Genomic DNA, 23,614 nt, shown 5'->3' with positions numbered 1-23,614 from the left:
CTCCAGGCGTAGAGAGGTGAGGCCCCTCCTTCAGGGTCTTCAGCTCCTGGGCACACACCTGACCCACACCCCGCTGGGCGGCCAGGGCCCCGTCCACCCCTCCCCAGGCCCCGAGGGAGGCCCCCCGCCCGGCAAAGGGCAGCGATCTCAAAGCACCCGGCTCCGTGCGTGTGCTTTAGCGTAAGCTGCGCTGCTGGCATTTGGGAGTCAGGGCGGGCTCCGTCGGAGGCATGAGCACGCTGAGGCGGGTGCCGAGCGGAGCCTCGCGTGGGCAGCGGGACAGCGAGGAGTGGGGTGCTGGGAGCCGCAGGAACGGCTGCTCCACAGGCACAGGTGACCGTGTGGTGAAACGGGCTTTGCTTGTGGCAAATCAGGCTTCCTGCACGGAGACCTTCTTATAAGGGGAGGAGGCCCACAGGTCGCGCTGGCGTCTGCCGCTTGGATCTGCTCAGCGCCCAGGGCCCGGCTCCGGCCGCACCGTCCAGGCCCCCGAGGCCGACCCTGCAGGCGGCGTGTTATCTCCCAGAAACACCGCCTGGAGGAGCCGCGGCGTCACGGCAGGCCCCTCGATTGTGTTTGGACAAAGAATAATCGAGGGCTGGACAGAATAACAAATGCCCTGGTCAAGGCTGCCTCGCGGTTTATCGTGTTGTATTAACATGATAGAAATATGAATACTTAAATCTTATCTCAGGTGGAGTTTATAACGGCATTCATCATTTCCTGTATTATATATTTTCCACGTCAGCGAGAGGGTGAGGGGAAGATTCAATTTCACGGCAAGTCGGAGAGTGTGTCTCCGATAAGTGGGGACCAGGCCTGCACCCCTCTCGGCCGCAGACCCCGGGGGGGGGGGTGCACCCACCATATTCCGCCGGACCCAGGGCCCCGGGAAGATAAATCACCCACCATCCGATACCATCGCCGTGGTTGCCTGGATCCGATAAACACTCAGGCGGCTCCCTTCCGTGTGATGTGTGCACACGGCCGGCGAGCTGTGGCCTGGGATCCATCCAGCGGGTGTGGGGGACGTGGGGGCAGTGGCTGTGCCAGCGTGGGACTTGCTGGAGACTCGTGCCCCCTGAGCGGGTCCTCCCTGTCGGCTGGGCCGGCGCCTCCTCCGCAGGTGACACAAGACACTGCTGGTCCCGCATCCTGTCCCTCTCGCCGGCATTTCCCAGACCCCGGCTCCACTCAGTCTGACCAGGACTGGGCCGGGCCGGGTTTGACATACACTCCCGGAGGCCCCCGCCCCCATCGGAGCTCTGTCATGCTTGGCCGTGTGCCTTAAACTTCCGCTTGCGCCCAGCCGAGTGAAGCGGAGGTCACGGTGCGGAGTGACTTATTTCCCCAAGTTTAGGGAAAAACCACAGCACAGGCCTCAGCACAGAGAGGTGAGCGGCGGAGACACCCACCACCTCCCAGCATAAAAATTGCCAAAAAATAGCAGCTCGCAGCTGTGCGCAGCGGGGGCAGCGAGCACCCAGCACATGTTGGAGAGCAAACGGGAGCCTCGCACGCAGCTAAAAGCGGGCCTTGTTCTGAATAAATCATGCGAGCCGCGTCCCCACCGTCCCGAAACGCGGGCTGGATCATGTGAAATCTGCCAAATTTGTATTTTAAAAGCGCCGCTGCCTCTCCGATGGCGCGGGCTCTGAACTGGGAGGACGCGCCCCGCCCCCACCCCGTTCCGAGGCGACAGCTGGATTCCAGCAACTTCACTTTAGTTAACGGCAAGCAGGACGCGTGTTGGAATACGTCTGATTTGCTCGGTGGCGAAACTGTTTAGCATTCCCCCTGCGCAGCCGGAGCGTCTCCCGGAATCACTCCTCCGCACGCACCGGCCTGGCTGTGGGTGCTGCGCCGCTGCTGAAGGCACACGAGTCCATTTCTCCGCTGTCCTCACCCTTTAGCCCCAACGAAGACAGAGCCACTGCCACGCCACAGAGGCCTGCGTCCCCTCCTCGCTGTCAGGCGGCGGGGCGGGGGGGTGTCTTTTAGGACAAAGAAGCAGAATAAATCCCTGGACAGCGTGGCCTGGTCATTCCTGCTGGCCAGCGTCCCGTCTGGATGGCTCCCCAGCCCCTGGGCACCCCCCACCGGGGACCACGTGGGGTTCATCCATGGGAGTCTCTTCGCAGACGAATGGGCCTTCGGCGACATGCAAGGGGACGGTGCCGAGAGACCTCTGCCCGCCTTCCTTCTGTCACAGAAGCGCATCTTTGCTCCACTGAGTCACACAGACCACACGCACACGCGCGCGCACACACACACAGTTCTCGTGCACACACATGGGCACGGCATGCCTGTTCAGTCTGCAGCGTGGCGGGACCTCTGTGCCCGGCGCTCCCAGGGCAGTGGGGTGCACTGTGGGGTGTGTCCTTTGTCACCGATAATCCGCTGCCTGGAGTGTGGGGCATGGGGCTGGGGGTGTCGGGAGGAAGTGTCCACCCCGGGCCCAGCGCTACGTGCACCCAGAATCCTGTCTCCACGCAGAACATTCATGATCTCTCTGAACGCCAACGGCAACTGTGTGCTTGGAGGGCAAAACATGCCACGTGTGTTAAGAAGAGGAACAGAGGGACACGTTAAAACCACCCGGGAGCAAGAGGCATCCTGACACCCCGCCCAGGGGCAGGGTTAGCTCCCCGGAGGCTCCTCAGCCATGTGGCCCCCACGCTGTCCGGGAGGCTCGGCCCCGGGCTGGGCTCAGACGGGGCGTCCCCCTCAGTAGGTGCTCTGTGTGCTGAGGAGTCACAGACACGGGCCGCTGCTTCCTCGCCTGGATTCCCAGGGTCTGGGGAAGCTACAGGGGGTAATGATTTTAAAGGGGAGGGAGGAACGTGAAAGGAGGGGAAGAAAGGGATTCTATTAAAAAAAAAAAAAAAGGACAAAATAGAATGAAGGACGGAGGGAAGGGAAAGGGGAGAATCTGAGGCCAGCTTGGATTCATTTGGGGTCCCGCTGCTCAGAGGCACCGCTCAGGGCAGGAACCAGTGGCCGGGCCGGGAGGAGGGCGCCAGGCCCACCCGGGCACCAGGCCACCTGCACAGGAAGTTCTGCCTCCCTGGCTGGGAGATCAGTGGGGGTGTCCCTTCAGCCTCCCTCACCCCAAAGAAAAGCCCGGGCTGCCAGCCGCCCTCCCAGATCATGCTTGACGTTCCTGGAGCGGAAGTAGCTCAGGGCAGCCCAGACCCTGTGCGTTGCAGGGCGGGGCCGTCTCGGCACAGCCCCCTTTCAGAGCATTTCTTAAAACGTGGGGAAAGGCCTGGCCAGCATGGCTCAGGGGTTGGGTGTCGACCTAGGAACCAGGAGGTCAGCGTTCAATTCCTGGTCGGGGCACATGCCTGGGTTGTGGGCTGGATCCCCAGTGTGGGGCTTGGAGGAAGCAGCCGATCCATGATTCTCTCTCATCGTTGATGTTTCTGTCTCTCTCTCCCTCTCCCTTCCTCTCTGAAATCAATGAAAATATATTTTTTAAAAAGTAGAAAAAGGGAGGTATTTGCTGCAGAAAGCCCCAAAGCTGAGCCGCTTGATAAAATCACATCCTTTTCAATGAATCACATCTGCAATGCAGGTCTGTGTCCGTGGCCCCGCCCCGCCCAGGGCTGACTCCCCACTCGGGCACTTGGGCTTTTGTGCTTTGATTTGGCCTCCACTGTCCCAGGGATTCTGGGTCCGCCCTGGGCTGTGCTTCTCGGATCTGTTCCGGGCCCTTAACACACTCCTCCTCCAATGCGCCCAATGCCATTCACTTCTGTACGATCTCGTTGCATTTTTAAGTCATCAATTCCTCAAACTCTGTGGGCCTATCTGTCCTCAGCCATCTGGACCCCATACCTGATCTTCAAGCATGTTCAAATAATGACAACCTCCTGCTCGCAATTAATTTATGGGCTGCGGGGACCATTCTTCATCCGTTATCACGCTCGCCCATTTGATCTCTCCTATCTTCCCTCCGCATCTGCAGCCCCGGGCATAAATCTTCCCCCCGGGCTGTCCCGCTGCCCACGGCAGAGAGCGACGCCTCCCTGTTCGGTCCACAAAACTGACCTTAATTTCAAAAAATGGCATCAGATGTGAGTGTAGTTTGGTGAGATGATGTGTTTTGATTTACTTTGTCCCACTTATCTTTGAGTTTTCTTCCTGCTTTTCTTTTATCGAATTTAGACCATGGAGCCTTGCCACAGCGGTTACGGGGTACCCATCACCTCCTGCCAAGGCGGCTCCTGGGAGGGCCCGGCGGGAGGCGTGGGGCCCAGGGCAGTGCTGACGTGGCCGGGGCAGGCTCGAGGCGCACTAATGTCGTTTTAGCCAAGCTGACCTCCACGCTTCAGCATCTCTCTTTTCTGTTTGGAAAATGCGAATATTTCTGAGCAGCGTGACGAGGTGAGGTTGTTAGACCATGGGCGAGCCGGGCCTGATGACGTTAAGCACACATACCCGTGCGGGCACCTTTTCTTTTTTTAAAAAATATATTTTTATTGATTTCAGAGAGGAAGGCAGAAGGAGAGAGAGAGAGAGAAATCCATGATGAGAGAGAATCATGGATCGGCTGCCTCCTGCACGCCCCACACTGGGGATCGAGCCCACAACCTGGGCATGTGCCCTGACCTGGAACTGAACTGTGACCTCCTGAGCCCTGCCCGCTAGGCCCAGGGCACCTCTCCTCTTGGGCAGCTCCGGGGGCGCAGGGGGGTGAGGGCGAGTGCTCGGAGGGGCCGGGCTGTGTGAGTGCATTTTGTTTTCCATAAACAGACTTCCGTCCAAACCGAGAAATGCTAATTAAGCAAAAAGCAAGGCCAGATGTTTATTAACACTTCCCGGGTCCTGGGATTTGGGGAGTGTGCAGTTCCATGCACTAATTTAAAAAGGGAAACACCTTTATTGGAATAATGGCCAATTATAACTGCCGACGTGGCCCCTTCCTTTCTGTGCTGGCAGGGCTGGGTGGGGGGGCGACTCAGAGTTGTGGGGGGAGGCTCCTGGCCACGGCCTCCTGCACAGCTGTCTCTGCCCTCACCCAGCATTGGCTGTGCCTTTCAGCCAGGCCCATGCGCCACGTGGAGCCATGACACAGCCTCACAGACAGGCCGGGAAGCCTGGGCGTGTGCAATGCAGAGGCAGTTTCTGGGCTTTTCCATGGTGTTGTAAGTGTACCCGGGCCCGCTGCACCGCACCGGCCGCACCGGACGTCAGAGGGGCCTGGCCGGGCGGCAGCGTCCCTGGGCCCAGCAAGCCGTGGGCAGGACGGGCAGCCGAGGCTCCCTTCCCTCTGGGCCCAGGATTCAAACCGCGCAGCCGTAAAACCAAACAGCGCCCCATAAAACCCCACGTTTCCTAAGACAAATATTGCTCCGCGCACTCGTCCTTCGCTCTCTGTTAACTGTGGGGAGAAACGAGACGGTGTGAGTGACCCCCTGGGACCGATCGAGGCTATTTCTGAGGCTGAATCTTGCTGTTTAATTTAATCATTTATTATATTAATATTCAAATGGGCTGCATCTTATTAGCTACTGCAAAGATGTGAGGACGTGGGAAATAAATACCTCATTATGCGTTTGAGGAGGGGCCGCTGAAGACGGTGTGTGCGCGAGCAGAACAGTCCGTTTGCAGATTTTTCTGCACAAATTAGCACTTTGAGGCTTTTCCCCTCTTTTAAGAAAATAAAGACACGGAGGGAATACACCCCGAGAGGGACCCCGCTCGCGGCAGCCTGGGCACGAGGCTTCGTCTCCGCCCTGAGCAGGCGAGGCCTGGCCTTGGCCCGCACCCTGAGCTCCTCACCCCTCGGTACAGTTCCTCATTTTAACTCGCTGACCAGGACATGAAACCCCACCCTGTTCCAAGGAAGAACATAGCTCTCCCCTTGGGAATACATGTTTGAGCGCAGCACGCTACTATTTCTCAACGTGACTCTTTCATGATTTTCCGTCTGCAACCCGGCCCCTCTTCCCCTCCCTCTCTCCATTCCCAGCACAAAATAAAAGCCATTGATTTTTACGTCCACAGACAACGGGCACCAGCAACTCACAGAGATCAGAGGTGCCATTCGGAGACACTGCGCCCCACACACAGCCGTGGGCACCGGGGTGGGGCGTGGGCGCCCACCCGAGTCTACACGGGCTACACGGGCTGCTGAGGCCAGACCGGTGGACCCTTCCGCGCGGAGGCCGTTTCCCAGCCGAGCGGGGGCTTCATGAGGATGGATGTGCCGCCGGCATAATATGTACAAATGGTGAAGATAAATTCCGGGCTAAACGTACACACTGCAGGCGAGCAGTGGGGAAATCAGCGGTAAATGGGGAAGTTACAGTCGGAGAAACCGGCGTGCCCGCTCCCATCTTTCTTAAGTGACTCCGGGGTTCCCAGTCTCCTCTTCTCTATTTGCCGAGATCGTGGGAATGGTGTGCCTGCTGATACCCATGGTCCGTGTCCCCATGGATGTCAGAGCCAGAGGTGGACGTCCAGGCATGGCCAGGAGCCTGCCCCCCTCAGGACGCTGGCCCCTCGCTGACCTCCACTTGACCTTGACTCTGACCTCGAGCGAGCTCGTCTTCCTGCTCCTCACGCAGGTGGCCATCCCAGGAGAGGGCCCGCCTTCCCTGGGTGGAGGTTGCCTTGTGGCTGAAACTTGCCTTCAACGGCTCGGCGCTCGGCGCTCGGCCTGTGGCCCTGCCGTGTGGACAGGTCTGTGCTCGCTCACACTCGGCCTTTGTGAGGCTGCCCAGCCTGTCCTGTCCTCTTCCCCCACCCCCGCCTGGCCTGCCCCGTGTGCCCAGGGGCACCCCGCTCACACCTGCTCTGGCGGCCTGAGGGCGCTGTGCATGCTTCCCACGGGCGATGGGGAGGCTTCCCGATGGGGAAACTGTGCCTGAGCGCCGTGTCTGGTGCGGGGCTGGCTCTGTCTGAGCAGGTGTTGAGCCTGGTCCTCTGGCCCCTGAAAGGCCATATTTGGGGGGCTCATTAGACGCTGATGGGGGAGCCAGGAGATGGAGGCCATTGGAAGAGCTGCCCTGGACCAAGCAAGTATTTGACCCAACCAGCACCAGCTCCGGTTTCCTCGGGATCCTGTGGCCAGATTCTTCTTTTTTTCACCCTCACCAGAGGACTGAGGGTATTTCCCCACTGATTTTGAGAGAGAGAGAGAGAGAGAGAGAGAGAGAGAGGAGGGAGAGACATCGATTGGTTGCCTCTTGCACGAGCCCTGACTAGGGGCCAGGGATTGTACCTGCACCAGACACGTGCCCTTGAGCAGACATCAAGCCCTTGACCCTCCAACCACTGAGCCACGCCGGCCAGGGCTGTGCCAGACATGCTTCACATTTAGGCTCGCGATGACAGCCTTTCTCCCCCTTCTCCTTCGGTCTCATCAGAAGTGGGGTGGCCGGGCGTCCACCAGCGGTGACCCCGCTCACACTTGCGCCCTGGGAGGGCCGTGGGGGGTCGAGCAGCCGCAGGAGGAAGCCTGCTCCCCTGAGGGCCGCGGAGCCGTGTGCCTCCTCGTTGTGGGGATGTGCGTCTGTGTTGTGATCAGGGATTCAGGGCACATGATTCATCAGAAAGACATTTGCTCGGCAGACATGTGAGGAGCTGTCTGCCTCTTCAATCTCCCTGACAGGGCAAAAATGCTGATTTATAGTAAATCATTAAAATCTGCTTATTATGGCACGGCTCACTCCGCGCCCCACTCCATGCTTGCAACTGGATCTGCATCGTGTCTCGTGCAGTTTTACTCCGCGGCCAGCGTTTGTTTAAACAAGAGAGCGAGATCCTCGGTCTTTATTAGCGCACACGAAAGGGCATTTTGTTTAAAGAAGACTAATTAAGAATGCAGACTGTTTTCTGCTCAGTTTAGGATGGAAAAGAACTCCAAAGATTTAAAACGTCTACGCGGAACAAAGAGTGACTGTACTAAAACAATGCTTAAAAACGATGATCTGGTACATATCCTAAGTCATCATAAAATATCGTGCATGTTGCCAAAATTACTGGGGAGGCGGGGCTGGGCCCCCGAGGGCGAGCTGGGGGGCAGGGGTGGGCCTGTGGGGCTCCGTAGGGGAACAGCAGGGAGGGGATAATGGTGTCATTGTGTCCACCTCCGATGTTGTGACAACGGGGTATGTGGCTTTAAAGATCATTCAGAAAGTTTTGTCCTTTCCAGGGCGAGGTGTAAGATTGGGCGGATTCCTGATATGAGACTGTGTTGCTTGCTCGGTAAACAAAGAAATAACAAAAGAGGGCTTTATTTCCTACGTGTTACTTACAGTAAAATAAAAAAAAATTAATTTGATGCCTGGGGACAAAAATCCTTGCCACTGAATTACAAAGAAGTGAATAAACTGACTCAAAATTAATCCATGCAGATCTGTCCCCTTAATAAGACTAATTCTCGAGAACAAAGCAGAGCATAATGCATTTTAAATTAAGTTGGAAAATGCATAATTTATATTTGTTTTATTTCTTCATATTTTAACACAGGTGCGTTCGGAATGCTAAGGACCCGAGAAGGACATGCTTCTGTCTGGGTTTTATGTTTTGAAACCGAACGAATATTCCTCCTCTCGCTCAGTCGGTGAGATCAGCGTCCGCCAGGACAGAGGGGCCGTGTGTGGGGGAGCTGAGAGAGCCTCTGGTTACATTTAATTTTAAGAATCCTAATTTCTAACAGAACTCAGAAACAGGACAAAGATCGCACGAATCCCGATGAGAATGGTTTTTCTTTTGTCTCAGGTGGCAGCGTTAGGAGAAGCTGGGGAGGGCGGGGAACCGCGGTGGCTCCGTGGGGGGCTGGGTGCAGGTGCCCACGTGGGCGGGCGGGGCCGGTTCCCAGCAGCACTTGGGCCGAACGGAGGGGCGGCTTTCTTCTCACCTTTCCAGCCCCCCTCCCCATTCCACTCTCATCCCAACTTGGGTCCCCCGCACTGTGTTGAAGGCAGATAAAATGCACCAAGCCCATTGCTGTAAGTGTGGTTTACACTCTTTTAAAAGTGTGTGCTTTTTCTTGTTTTAATTTTAAATCACAAACTAGACGAAGCCGAGCAGTGACTCCTAAAACCAAATAAACGCCCCACGGTTGTTCTTTAAAATGAAGGGCTCTCGGGAGAGACCTCACTCGGGACTCCATGGCGGGCCCCTCCCTGCCTGGTTGCTGAGCGCCTTCGAGGTCACGGCTGGCCAGGGGTCTCCCTTACTTCCTCATCGGCTTGTCACCAGGGCCCGGGGGCTGTCCCCAGGTGGCCAGGTGACTGGGCAGGTACTGAAGGGGTCCCAGCCCCAGGTTGACATTGGACATGGGTCCATCGGAGCCGTGTTTGTGGCCGTTACGTGCTCTGAGCTCCCACCTCTGCGGAAACCAAGGCCATGTGGACCCTGCGGGTCTGAAACTGCCATGGCCTACGTGGGGCCTATGTGAGCACGTCCAGGACACGGCCACTGACCGAGAGGGAGCCTCACCCTGGCTCCCAGGGTGCCTGGCTTGTGTTGTCTCTGACCTTCCCCCTGGGATGACTCAGCAGTTCTTTGCTGACCCTGACCTTCACCCCCAGGATGACTCTGGAACAGTGATTAGTAACGAAGGATTCGCCCAGCCGGCCTAACTCAGTGGTTGAGCACCAACCTATGAACTAGAAGGTCAAGGTTTGATTCCAGGTCAGTACACATGCCCGGGTTGTGGGCTCCATCCCCAGTAGGGGGCGTGCAGGAGGCAGCTGATCCCTGATTCTCTCTCATCATTGATGTTTCTCTCTCTCCCTCTCCTTTCCTCTCTGAAATCAATAAAATATATTTAAAAAAATAAACACCACTACCCTAGAGGCGCTCTCATTAAAATCAAGAACACTATCGCTAATGTTAGCCAATACAATAACATGTAAGAGACAAGAGGAGAAGTTAGGGGAATGAGTGATACTATTATTATATTCCAATAATGTGATTGTTCTGCTTATAAAATCTAACCTCCTTCATTAGGAGATATAGAGTTTTTTAAATACCAGAATGCATTTTTGCAAACAATGCATTCATTTCACACAGTGATATTTCATTGGTTTTCCTAAAGAATTTTTATTTAAAAATTTTGATCAATTGAAAAGCTGATGGTACTTTAAAATGATGAAAATATCATTTGAGAAAAATTCAGAAAATTCAGAAAGGTGGCTAGTTACAAAATCCAAATACAAAAATCATTAGCTGTTCTGTATGCCAAAAATAACCAAATAGAAAATTAATGAAAAGGGAATTTTTTTTCTCAGCAGCACAAAATAACTAGAAAAAAAGTCATTAACCAGAAACATGAAAAATCTCATACGAATAAAATTTTAATGATACAAAAATATAAAAGTCTTTAAAGTGATAACATGCACCAAGCTTTGATTAGAAAATACATTAGCTTTTGAATATTGTAAAGGTACCAATTCTCCCATATTCATTTACAGGGTTAATAAGAGCCAATCAAGATCCCAGGAGAGCTTTTTAAAAAATTATTCACCTATTGGTATGGATGATGTGTGAGAATGCGAAACATTAATTCTAAGGTAAATATGGAATGAAAAAAAAGTACCCAAGAACATTACAGAAGGAGCCATGAAGAAGAAACTGTCCCTCCAACCTTCCAGCAACAGAACGAAAAACAAGTTTCACAGCCACTCTGGGTGGGGCAGTCACAGGAGGCAGAGCCGTGAGCCTGGCTGGGTAACCCCGAGACCAAACCTGGGGCGCTCTGTGTGGGGTACAGGACGCACACACGTCCTCGACGCCGAGACGCTGTGTTGTTTGTAAGACACAGTCTTATTCTGCGTCCCAACAACAGAAGAAAACTCCGAGGACGAGGCCCAGCAGGGGAAGCCCTACGGCACTAAGGGCTGCCTCCCCGGCTCCAACGCCAAAGGGTGCCAGAGGAGGAACCTGTGTGTGTTCACCTGGGCCCCGGGGGAGGAGGGGTGGGTGCCGACACCACCAGGTGCTGCCGTGGGGCGCGGAGTCCAGAGAACGTCAGGCTGTACCCGAAGGTGGCCGCAGGCGGTGGTGGGAACAGATGCAAACCTACAGAACGGGCCTGCAAGTCAAGCCAGCGAGACCTTCAGCACCAGCGACTGCCAGGCTTCCCGATCGATGGCCGAGGTGCTGACGGGGGACACTTTGCATTTTAGGGGCAGTAGGATAACAAACACCCCGGGCCACACTCAGGACTGTGCCACTCAGCAGCGTCCAGGTCGCTGGCTGGACTGAAGGTAACACTGGAAACACGCCTCGCGGAAGAGCTAGAAGAAAACGCGGACCTGAGAGTGGGAGTGGCCTTTCTGGCCACGGAAGGAAAGTGATGGAGACGCACTGGCCTGCTGGACCAGGGCAAAATGTAAAATCTCCGTACGTCAAAAATGACCGTGAATAATAAGTTAAAACCAAAAAGCATTGGAGGAAAACAGTCACAATTGTTTAGCAAAAGAGGGAGCGTAACCTCATGGGTGTGCGAGAGTTTTCTCCTTGGCAATGGCTAAGCTGGGGAAAGATGAGAAAGAATTAGAGAGGGGACGTGAATGCACTCTGACTCATCCCTCCTAGAAAACATGTTTTTGAAGAAAACGTATTGGCACAGGAAGAGTCTTCTAAAATGTTAAGTGAAACAAAACAGGATATAAATGCCGGCCAACGTAAACGAATGTGTTCCTCTCCCTTCCCCTCTCCTACTCACTGAACACATACAGGAAATCTGAAAGAAAAACCGCAACCTCTCTGCCCCCAGGGGGCATCTCTGGGGACTGGCATCTTGCTGGCATTTCAGACTGTTTTCTAGTCTTTCCGGGAGTTGGTGTATTCTCTCTCTGCTGCTGCAGAGCACACGGTCTCCGTGGCTTCAGTAGCACGTGGGGACGCCAGGTCTCACAGACGAGAGTCCTGGCCAGTGACACATGCCTCCCGCACTCTCCTCACTCGGGGCCCACGGAGCGGGCTTTCAGGTCAAGGACTCCCATGACAAGGAGGGGCGCAGGGACCTCTCTGCCCGCCCCTCTGGCACAGCGTGGCCCTGGAACCCAGACGGCCCCGCCATGTCCGGGGGGCTCCGGGCACGTGTGCGGCACAGTCTCATTTCAACCTCACAGGGACCCTGGGAAACGGACGTGACTTTGTTTAGATGAAGAAACTGGGTGAACTGATTTGCCCAAAGTCATTCAACTGGAGACAGGGAATCCGGGCGGGAAGGGCGCGCAGAGCCGTGTCGTGAGGGTCACGTTAAGGCCTCACTGTCCCCGGTGCCCTCCCCTCCCCATCGGGCGTATTAAAGAGCACACACGCCCGCATCATTTATTCATCATGTATATACACGTTCATTTGCCGTTGTTGGCAGAACGAAAGAATGTGACATTGCAGATGTATTTAAATATTCATCGATTTCAGTGTCGAGTGTGAGGGGTGCTGGCCTGTCTGTCCTCACCCCTCCGTCTGTGAGGCCACGGCCACTGGCCCAGGTTCCCCTCTGCAGGTTTCCCGTCCTGTCCGGCCAGCGGGAGGCATAGGAGTCAGGAGAGGAGGAAAGAAGCGAGGAGGGTGTGTCTCCTGCTGGGGTACCGCCCCTGGTCAAGCCGCATCCCCGCTGCCACTGCTGGCCTGCCTGCCTGGGCTCTGCAGGGGCCTGGGTGGTGCCAGACCGCTCTCACCGCCTCCTGTGGCCTCACAGAATCTGTGAAACACATGCTCCGCCTCCGGGGTCCAGACTGGCCCCTGGTGTTTGGCGGACACAGAGCTCCTGCTGGTTCTGCTTGGGTCTGACCCAGTGCAGGGCCCCGAGGTCACATGACTGATAAACGGAGCCTCTGAGGGACCTGGGCCAGCGGCGCAGATGGTGCTGAAGGAGCGTCTCTGGTGTCCTCCTGAGAAAGGGGACACGTGGGTGGGCTCAGAGACGCCGCACCCTTCCGTCCACGCAGCCCCCCACCACGTACCCACCACTCACTCACACAGGCCATCACTCAGCACCCACCCGGCGTCCCCCGGGAGGGCCAGGCCTGTCCTGCGCTTGGGGCGCTGGTCCGGCAGACACCCCTGAGCAGCAGTGACCATGGGCTCAGCACCCCACAGGCTGCCCGTCCCTGGGCCTGACCCCAGAACGTGAGGCAGGGGGCTCAGGGCCGCGCTCAGGGAGCCCAGGGGCACAGCCCAGAAGGCACCGGACCTTGCTATGCGGAGTGGCCCAGGCTCAGAGGGTGGACAGGGAAGCGGGGGGGGGGGGGGGTTCCTCAGCGGGATGTTTACAGAAGTCGTGGCCAGGGGGCACCACGTCCCCCAGCACGTCTCCGGGGTCTCCTCTCAGAGCCAGGCCGCGGGGCCTTGGCGGCTCGAAGCAGCGCCTCTCCGACCTCCCTGGGGAGTCTGGGGAGAAGACCCGAGGTCGGCTGACACCAAGGACAGCCCAGCCTTCTGCCTCCTCACCCGGGTCACCTGGGAAACGGCTCCCGCGGCCCCAGGCTGGCCCAGCGCTCACCCCACCGTGCCCGCCACAGCCCAGGTCAGCGTGGGCCGCAGGTGAAGCCAGAGAGGCACCAAGCAACACAGGACCCCGGCGAGGTCAGGACAAGGTCAGCAGGAGGAAGCGTGTGCGTCATCTCTTCCCACTCCCCTTGGCGAAGGGCATCGGAGTCTCTCCTGGAGAGGACACTGCCTTTTATGGGCCGGGTTCCTGGGCGACTCCGATTTGCATATTTGAAAACAACCGAAAAAGCAATTAATTCCAACCTAAATAACGTCCATGCTCAGAATTATGTTTATGGTCTTCCAGCAGACAAATTTATGGGGGCGTCGGGGGACCAGGCCTCTGACACAGAATGAGCATCCATCTCTCGAGGAGACCGGCCGCGGGTGCATTTCCCGAACTTGTGGGGCGTGCGGGCGCAGGGAGCGTTGGGGACCTAATGACGATTACACACTCCAGCTCATTTAAGTGACGGCGCTGCAGGAGGTGGCAGAGTTCTGAGCAGGTCATTCCGGGGGACGGGCCTCCTTCAGAGAAAATGAGACCCCGAGTCCCTTGTGACCCTAGGAACCCGCCCTCTGAGGCGACTCTTCAGTACAATTGGCACAGAAGGGCCGGCTGCCAGCGAGCTCCCTGAGGGCCCTGGTGGAAGGTTCTCTATCCACTGACAGCGGCTTCTCCTCCCCACGCTCCTCCGTGGGAAAGAAAAGAAAGAAAATTTTTAGAAAGGCAGAGAGAGAGAGAGAGAGAGAAGAAAAGCCACCAGGAGAGCTGGAGGCGAGACCGGCAACACTAAAGGCCCGAGGGACCCAGGCGATGGCGATGGCAAGCGTGGCCGTGGCCGTGGCTGTGGTGCAGCACCACGAGTGGTTTGAGGACACCTCTCCCGAAGGAAGATTTCTCCGGGAAAGAGGGAAAGGTGTCGTCGTGGACGGGGAAGGCGTGGGCGTTCCCATCAGGGCAGACGTCTCCGCCAGGCGGTGCTGCTGCAGAGAAATGTCCGGGCAGGACCTGCCCTCGCTCTGCGCTTCCCGAAAAAGGGAATTCAGGAGACGCCTCTTCCGACGCTGTGCCCACGCCGAGACAGAGGCCCCGAACACGGCCCTCACGCGGGGACAAGGCTGCCCCACGCGCCCTGAGCCCCTCGTCCCACGCCACTGCCCCAGGCACAGCGACCGTCTCCCCCTCGGGAAACCGCGGCATGAAGGCTGATGCCCACGCGGGGCTCTCTGAAACCCGGCCGCAGCCCCGCAGTCTCATCCAAACCCATTTCGAAAGCAGCGGCCCCCATGGTCGTAACGGCAGAACCCGGAGAGTCCCCGAGAAGCAGGTGTGAGATCTTCCGAGCGCAGCAATCCCGTGACGATGAGCAAACGAGACGCGTGGCGCCTCCGGCCGAGAGGAAGACAGGGAGGCGCCGTGGATGCCATCTGCGTTGGAGGAGAGCGGCACGGGTGTCACTAAAAAGAGAAATATTCTTTTAAAGGCCTGTTATTTCGTTTTAAAATGAAAAATATTGAATAGTTAAACTTTATTAAGTGTAAAATTGGTTTGTAGAGTGCTTTGCGGTGGTAGCTTCCAAAAGCCAAACTTGAGAAGCCACTGGAAGCAGCTGTTCTGGAAAAAAAACCACACAGGATTCAAGCGGCTGATTTGCAGGATGGGGTCCAAGCTGGAGGCCCGTCCCTTTAAAAGGGTGTCTTTGGCCCAGGCCAGCACTGGCTCCGGCGCCTTCCCCACCAACTCCGCCCCCCTCCCCGCTGCCCTCCTGCCCCTCTTACATCCCTTCCTCTTCTTTCTTCTTCTGCCTCCTCTTCCTCCGCCAGCGCCTTCTCCTGCCCGGGACCCTGCTGCCCTGCCTGCTCCCACGCCCGGAGCTGCCGGCCTGGCCCGGCTACCTGAGCTGGGATGCCGCTGCCTGTCGGGAAGGGGTCCCGTCTGACACAGGGGGGCCAGGACTCTCCCCTCGTGTCCCGCCCGTGTGTGACTCCAGTGGTTATTTCTCGGGGGGAGGAGCGAGGTGGCCAGACTGGCCGGGTCCCTAGGACGGGGTCCCTCGGAGGGAGGGGCGCTGGACCGTCTTCCTGGGAGAGCCCATGGGACCTGCTCCCGCCCCCCCTCCTCTGTGTTTGGCTCCCCCCACCCCCCTTTCCCACAAGGTCACGGCCCCCAGTAGCGCATCCTGCACAGATTTGGGGCCCAGCTGAGCGGGGCCGGGGCGGGAAGGGGTGACTTCCCTGAGAATTTGCGAAGCATCCAAGCCACTTCGGGGCGAGGAGACGCTGTGTGTGCAGGCACGTTCCCCTGCACTGCCATCCCCTGCGGATTCCGGGGGAAATGAGAGCCACATGTTCCCGGTCATTTCCACTTAAATCACCGAGCTGCGCCCGGGCCTCCGTGTGCCGGGGCCCTTTGAACCTGCTCCGCAGCCGCCTGCAGCCTCATGGGAGAGAAGCAGGAAGCCGAGGTCCATGCGGGGCAGTCAGGTGACCCGGGCTCCCCTGGGTCACCTGACTGGGGGGCCGGGGGAGCAGGCAGGACCCTCCTGTGTGGCCGGTGGGGACCTGGGGGACAGGCTGCAGGCCCCATCGCCCGGCCTCTGGGCCGGCAACTCGCTGGACACGGGCGCAGCCACTTAGCCCCCCGGGGCCTGTGTCCTCCCCGGTCAGGGCACTGGTAGGACTGATTGGACTAAAACAACACCCAGGAGGAAACAGGGATGAAAAGAAACAAGAGGCCCGTCCACCAAACACGGTGGACCCTCCTCAGACCCGGACTCGGGGGCCGTCCCCGCCTGTGGTGCAGGAAGCGGTTTCCCGCCCAGGCCCCGCGAGAACCCGTAACACTCGCAACCCCCGACTGTTCAGTCAGGAGTCAGGGCACCGACCTTTTCCCTCAGATGGCAAATTGAAAATGACAGCAGCCCGGCTGGCATGGCTCAGTGGTTGGGCGTCAACCTATGAACCAGGAGGTCACTGTTTGATTCCCCGGTTGTGGGCTCGATCCCCAGAAGGGGGCGTGCAGGAAGCAGCCGATCAGTTCTTCTCTCTCATCATTGATGTATCTATCTCTCCCTCTCCCTTCTACTCTGAAATCAATAAAAAAAAAATTAAAAATATGACAACAGCCAATACAACAATAGCTGCCCCGTGTGAATTAGTCAAAATTCTACCTATTTTTTGTTGTTGGATTGGCAAAAACCGTATTTGTTGGTGTGCTGCAGCATTTTGGTGATTAGTGTATGTGCACCAGGAGATGAGCAAGGCTAAAAATCACTGGTTTATTGGGTTCTGTGTATTGCGTGCATGCTGACTCTGATAATGTGAAGACGTTGTTGACAATTTGAAATATTTTGATTATATATAATAACTAGAGGCCTGTTGCAGGAAGATTCCTGCAAGAATAGGCCTTACTTCCCCTGGCTGCTGGCACTGGATTTCCTCCGGCAGCCTGCAGCCGGGAGCCTGCAGTCTTCGCTCTGGCTGGAGGACTGCTCCTGTAGATCCTTCCGCCCCTGCCCTCGCCCTCATAGCAGGCATCCCAACTCGCCTGGTGCTTGCATATGCAAATTAACAACCATTTCTGTTGGGTTAATTTGCATACTCACTCCTGGTTGGCTGGTGGGCGTTGCGAAAGCATGGTCAATTTGCATCTTTCTCTTTTATTACATACTAGAGGCCCGGTGCATGAAATTCGTGCACTGGGGGTGGGGGTGGGGGGGTTGTGCCCCTCAGCCCAATCTGCACCCTCTGCAATCTGGGACCCCTCAGGGGATGTCCAACTTCCAGCAGTCGGACATCCCTCTCACAATCCGGAACCGCTGGCTCCTAACCACTCACCTGCCTGCCTGCGTGATTGTCCCTAACCCCACTGCCTGCCTGCCTGCTCGCCCCTACCTTGATCTCCTGCCAGCCTGATTGCCCCTACCTTGCCCTCCCCTATCAGCCTGATCACCCCAAACTGCCTGTGCCTTGGCCCCCAGTCTGGCCTCCCTCTGGAGGCACCACCCCCATAACCCCAATGCTGCTGCCACTGCAGCTGGTTATGGCTGCCTGAGCCTTGGCCTTTGTAGCCACTGTGGCTTTGTCTGGAAAGATGTCCGGAAGACAACCACTCTAATTAGCATATTACCCTTTTATTAGTATAGATTTGGGGACCATTACAACCACGCAGAACTTGAAGAAAACACATGGCCCTGGTCAGTTTGGCTTAATGGAGAGAGCATCGGCCTGTGGACTGAAGAGTCCAGGTTTGATTCTGATCAGGGGCACACATGCCTGGGTTTTGGGCTCAATTCCCAGTAGGGGGCCTGTGGGCGGCAGCTGATCAGTGATTCTTTTTTTTTTTTTTTAATATATTTTATTGATTTTTCACGGAGAGGAAGGGAGAGGGATAGAGAGCTAGAAACATCGATGAGAGAGAAACATCGACCAGCTGCTTCCTGCACACCCCTCACCAGGATATGTGCCAGCAACCAATGTACATGCCCTTAACCGGAATCGAACCTGGGACCTTCCAGTCCGCAGACCGACGCTCTATCCACTGAGCCAAACCGGTTTCGGCTGATCAGTGATTCTTATCATTGATGTTTCTATCTCTCTCTCCCTCTCCCTTTCTGACATTTTAAAAATATATATTTTTTAAAGAAAACACATGAGCTTCACTTTGGGCTTTGTCATCTTACAATATCCTTTGTGCAGTGTTTTAACTTCCCTCAACTTTCCTTTACCCACCTTTAAAGTGCAATCTATTTTGGGGAAGATGATCAGGAAAGTGATTCCAATGGGTAGAAGTTTTTTTTGGAGGGGATGGGTCATGAAGATATTTAAAAATTGAGCATGGTGATGGTTGTACCACTCTGAATTTACTTTAAAAAACCAGTTCATTGTACACTTTAGGTGACATGTACAGTATATGGATATTTCTCAACAAAGCTGTTCTTTTATTTCTTTTTAAATAAAGACCAGTCTTATAATCAATTGCAGATGTTTACAGAGGCCCCTCAAGATTTGCTCACCATGTCCCAAATCACGGCTGTGATTCCCAGTTGCCTCCAGTCCTGGTGGATCTGGATGGTGTGGTTTGCAAAGGAGAAGGTGGCAAGAGGCTTATGGAATTTCGGCAACCCCATTCCCCCGGTCTCCTCATAGGGCACCAGGGCCATTCCCACTGTGCCAGCTCTGCTCCCTTTAACCTGTTGGGCAAAAGAATCCTGCGTGCTCTGGCCAGAAAGTGCATTCTTTCTTAGGTGGCCCGGATGCTTTTTTTAAGGTCGTTTTATGGATTCAAAAGAATAAACAGAGATGTGGAAAGCTTTTGTCAAAATCCTTTTACATGGTTCTTCCAGTGTCATGGGAAATGAGATGTGGCTCTGAATTCATCCCAAAGTGTGTCTTTGGGCAAAAGCACCCAGAACGGCACAACTCCTGCAGAATGCCCCACACACTTTGCTGTCAGGACTCAGGGGGGCTTGAGGGTGAGCGAGGTGGCGGTGCCAGCACAGGACCTGGGAGAAGGTAGCGCTTTCTCCACTGCCCAGGCCACGTGGACTACAGCAGTACCCGCCCAGGTGGGCAGGGTGTTTCTGCTGTTTTGTTTTGGTCTGGCCTCCACCCCGTCAGCCACAGACCTGTGCCTGCACTGAGACTGAATGGTTTGATGGCCCTACTTTTTGGTGGACAGTGGATGCACTCCCAGAGACTGGCAGTTAGACTCTGGTGGCTTCTGAGTCCCTTGTGGGGAGAGTCCGGCCCTAGGTCAAGAACAGACTCAGGCGTCCTCGGCCAGGAGGCCTCCTTGGGCTAGGGGCCGCCACAGTTTGAAGGCTGGCCATGACCCCAATCCTGGCAGGGGTCTCCTCTGGGGTGCTGGCAGGCCTGGGCTAGGGCTGCGGGAGGTTTAGAGGCTGGTCACGCCCCCGATCCTGGTGGGGATCTCCTCTGGGGGGCTGGCAGGCCTGGGTTAGGGTCACTGGCGGTTTGGAGGCCGGTCACGCCCCCGATCCTGGTGGGGGTCTTCTCTGGGGTGCTGGCAGGCCTAGGCTAATGGCCACCCTGGTTTAGAGACTGGTCACGCCCCCGATCCTGGTGGGGGTCTCCTCTGGGGTGCTGGCAGGCCTGGGCTCTGGCGCTGCAAAGGGAGAGGTTCCTGAATCTGCTTCCCACACACCTAGGCTAGGATACATCTTGTAGGAGGCGGCTTCAATGCCAGGGGTCGGTGACCAGGTCCTCCGGAGCCTCGCTTTCTGGGCTGCAGTCCCACGTCTCCCAGTGCCCCAGCCTCGGATGCGCCCATGCAGTTGCCCCCACCACCAGCCACCTCAGCGCAGGCCACAGCAGCTGAAGCCAGCCTCTTGGAAGCCAGGCCACCACACCCACCACCTCTAGTAGCTCTCTGCTGCTTGCTCTCTGTGCCCTGTCCACTGGGGTGGGGGAGTGCTCCCAGCCCAGAGGCCCTCCCTCCCTCCGTAGCCTGGCTTGGGAAGCTGGCCTCATGCTGGGGCTACTATGCCAGCATGCCCACTCGGCTACTATGGGTGTGACACGGGCCCCATGGAGGCCAACCTGGAGAACGTGGACCCCAGCTCTGCATCCGGCTGCTGCAGATGGCCTCGGTGGTCAACTACCACCTGCTCCTTCCACTGGCCCCATTGATCCCTCTCAGCACCAGCCATTTAGGCGAGGGTGGCGATCGCCCGGGGACCTCACCCCGGGAGCGGCAAGCTGGGCCCGGCCACGCCCCCGGGGTCGCGATGGGTCCCCGGACCCCACGGAGGCTGCTGGCCGTGCCCGGCCATGCCCCCCCGGGTCGCGATGGGTCCCGGGACCCCCGGGAGGCTGCTGGCCGTACCCGGCCACGCCCCTCCCGGGTCGTGATGGGTCCCGGGACCACCAGGAGGCTGCTGGCCATGCCCAGCCACGCCCCCCCGGGTCGCGATGGGTCCCAGGACCCCACGGAGGCTGCTGGCCGGGCCCGGCCACGCCCCACCGGGTCGCGATCGAACCTGGGACCCCCGGGAGGCTGCTGGCCGTGCCCGGCCACGCCCCCCCGGGTCGCGATGGGTCCCACGACCCGACGGAGGCTGCTGGCTGTGCCCGGCCACGCCCCCCCGGGTCGCGATGGGTCCCGGGACCCCCGCAGAGGCTGCTGGCCGTGCCCGGCCACGCCCCCCCAGGTCGCGATAGGTCCCAGGACCCCTCGGATGCTGCTGGCCGTGCCCGGCCACGCCCCCCCGGGTCGCGATGGGTCCCGGGACCCCCGGGAGGCTGCTGGCTGTGCCCGGCCACACCCCCCCGGGGGTCCCGGGACCCCGCAGAGGCTGCTGGCCGTGCCCGGCCACGCCCCCCCGGGTCGCGATGGGTCCCAGGACCCCGCAGAGACTGCTGGCCGTGCCCGGCCACGCCCCCCCGGGTCGCGAATGGTCCCGGGACCCCCGGGAGGCTGCTGGCTGTCCCCGGCCACGCCCCCCCGGGTCGCGATGGGTCCCGGGACCCCCGGGAGGCTGCTGGCCGTGCCCGGCCACGCCCCCCCGGGTCGCGATGGGTCCCGGGACCCCGCGGATGCTGCTGGCCGTGCCCGGCCACACCCCCCCCCGGGCGCGATGGGTCCCGGGACCCCCGGGAGGCTGCTGGCTGTGCCCGGCCACGCCCCCCCGGGTCGAGATGGGTCCCGGGACCCCCGGGAGGCTGCTGGCTGTGCCCGGCCACGCTCCCCCGGGTCGCGATGGGTCCCGGGACCCCCGGGAGGCTGCTGGCCGTGCCCGGCCACGCCCCCCCGGGTCGCGATGGAACCTGGGACCCCCGGGAGGCTGCTGGCCGTGCCTGGCCACGCCCCCCCGGGTCGCGATGGGTCCCGGGACCCCACGGAGGCTGCTGGCCGTGCCCGGCCACGCCCCGCCGGGTCGCGATGGGTCCCGGGACCCCGGGAGGCTGCTTGCTGTGCCCGGCCACACCCCCCCGGGTCGTGATGGGTCCCGGGACCCCACGGAGGCTGCTGGCCGTTCCCGGCCACGCCCCCCCGCGTCGCGATGGGTCCCAGGACCCCGCGGAGGCTGCTGGCCGTGCCCTCCCGGGTCGCGATGGAACCTGGGACCCCCGGGAGGCTGCTGGCCGTGCCTGGCCATGCCCCCCCGATCGCGATGGGTCCCAGGACCCCGCGGAGGCTGCAGGGCGTGCCCGGCCACGCCCTCCCACGCCCTCCCGGGTCGCGATTGAACCTGGGACCCCCAGGAGGCTGCTGGCTGTGCCCGGCCACGCCCCCCGGGGTCGCGATCCAGCCCGGGACCCCCGGGAGGCTGCTGGCTGTGCATACCACGCCCCTCTAGGGTTGCCATCACTCACCAGGACCCCCGGAACTAAGAGGATTTGGCGCCGCCATCTTGGTTTTCTCAACGGCCAGTTAGGCCACCCGGAGTCCCGCCCCCAGCCTCTGGCAGGCCCAATCATGGGCATAGCGGAGGTGCGGTCAATTTGCATGTTTCTCTATTATAATGTAGGATAATAATAAAAGTGTAATATGCTAATTAGACCGGACGACCTTCCAGATGAAGCCGGAGCTGTGAGGGAAGCCCGGGTCCCAGGCCCCGGGTGCCAGAGGGAAGCCGGTGCCAGCAGCCGGGGAAGGAAGGCCACACTTGCATGCATTTCGTGCATCGGGGCTCCGGGAGATTTGTGAAAAGATGACTTACCTTTTGGAAACAGCGACTCCGCGTGACCGTGCAGCGTCAGGTGGGAGGACGGCCTCCCGTGGCTCTCCCCTCCGCCCTTCAACTTTCTAACACGTTTAACATGAAAAACTGGGGCCGAGCCTGTGCTTCCCTGGCCCCCAGGTTGCGGGCAATCATGAAGGAATGAAATGGGCAAACCCGGTGGGTAAGGTTCACACGGTTTATCGATGGGTCAGAAGCCCCATGGGCGGCAGGTATGATGCTTCTGGGGTGAACCGCATGAAATTACCGTTTTTGTCATTGGAAGAACGGCCAGTTATTGGCGATGTCACACGGTTCACCGTCAGTAGCCCCGCCCGCTCTTATCAGTGAGCCGCCGCCGTGAGGCCCGGTGGTGACTGAGGCGCCCAGAACCCACCTCGGGCACTGAGGGGCTGCGGGCGAGCGGGCGTGAGCCAGGGTCTCACATCTGTGGGAATGTCCAAGAGCTCAGACGGGGTCCTGACCAGAGAAAGTCACTTCCTGCCTGAAGAAGGGCGGAGTGTTGGGCCTGGGTCCCAGGGCTGGGCCTGGCCCCTCTCTGCGGCAGGTGGCAGGGGTGCGACACCAGCTGCCCACAATGGGGACGCAGGGGCGGGGTGGGGAGCGTGGGGGGCAGGAAGCCGGGACTCCCAGTGCCCTTCGCTGGCGTGGCCTCGGCCTTCACGCCCCCTTACCAGCGTCCAGAGGGAGCCAGATGCCTCTCCTCCTCCAGCAGCACGTTCCCGCTGGGCTCACACTCACCAAAGAGGGAAGCAGCGAGCAAGGGCCGGCCAGGGCGCAGCCCCCGCCTGGCGCAGGGCAGACACCGGCGTGTCATTCAGGGCAGACGGCGCGCTCGCTCAGCGGTGTTTGTCTCGGGCTCCATCCAACAGTGTTACGTGAACCAGGGGTACGTGAGCCGTGGCTTCTCTCTGCCGTGGATCGGGGATGCGAGGCCTAGCCCAGCCGCGTCCTGGGTGGGAGGCTCCTCAGAGGCGGCTTCCGCTGAACAAGCGCCTTTGTGTGCGTGAGGCTCGTGCTCCGGACACGGGACTTCCCGCAGCTCAGACAGGCCCAGTCATCGCTGGGCAGCCCCGGGGCCTCGGCTCGGCCAGGCCTCCAGGGAGAGGGCGACCTTGGGTACTCGCCTCCCTTCCGACCCTGCGACCCCACGGCTTCCAGCTCAGAGCAGAGGGCACCTCACAGGTCAGCCCTGGAGCCGGGGACACTCGGGGGCGGGAGGTGAAGAGCTGGCTAAGGCAAGAACTCCTTCCAGGGCAGGAGCTGGGTCCCCTCGCCCCACGTAGCCCCGATACCGCAAAAACAAAGGCGCATCAGAGGAAAGGAGAGCTGGGTCCCGCGTCTGCACGCACACGGGCCCCCGGACGCACCCTGAGCTTGGCTGCAGGAGGGACCAGAGGGAGGAGGAACCCTGCTGATCGGGAGCTCACCCCCGCATCTCC

This window comes from Eptesicus fuscus, chromosome 21 (genome assembly GCF_027574615.1).
Source record: "Eptesicus fuscus isolate TK198812 chromosome 21, DD_ASM_mEF_20220401, whole genome shotgun sequence".
NCBI lineage: Eukaryota > Metazoa > Chordata > Mammalia > Chiroptera > Vespertilionidae > Eptesicus > Eptesicus fuscus.
This window is presented reverse-complemented; position numbering follows the sequence as displayed.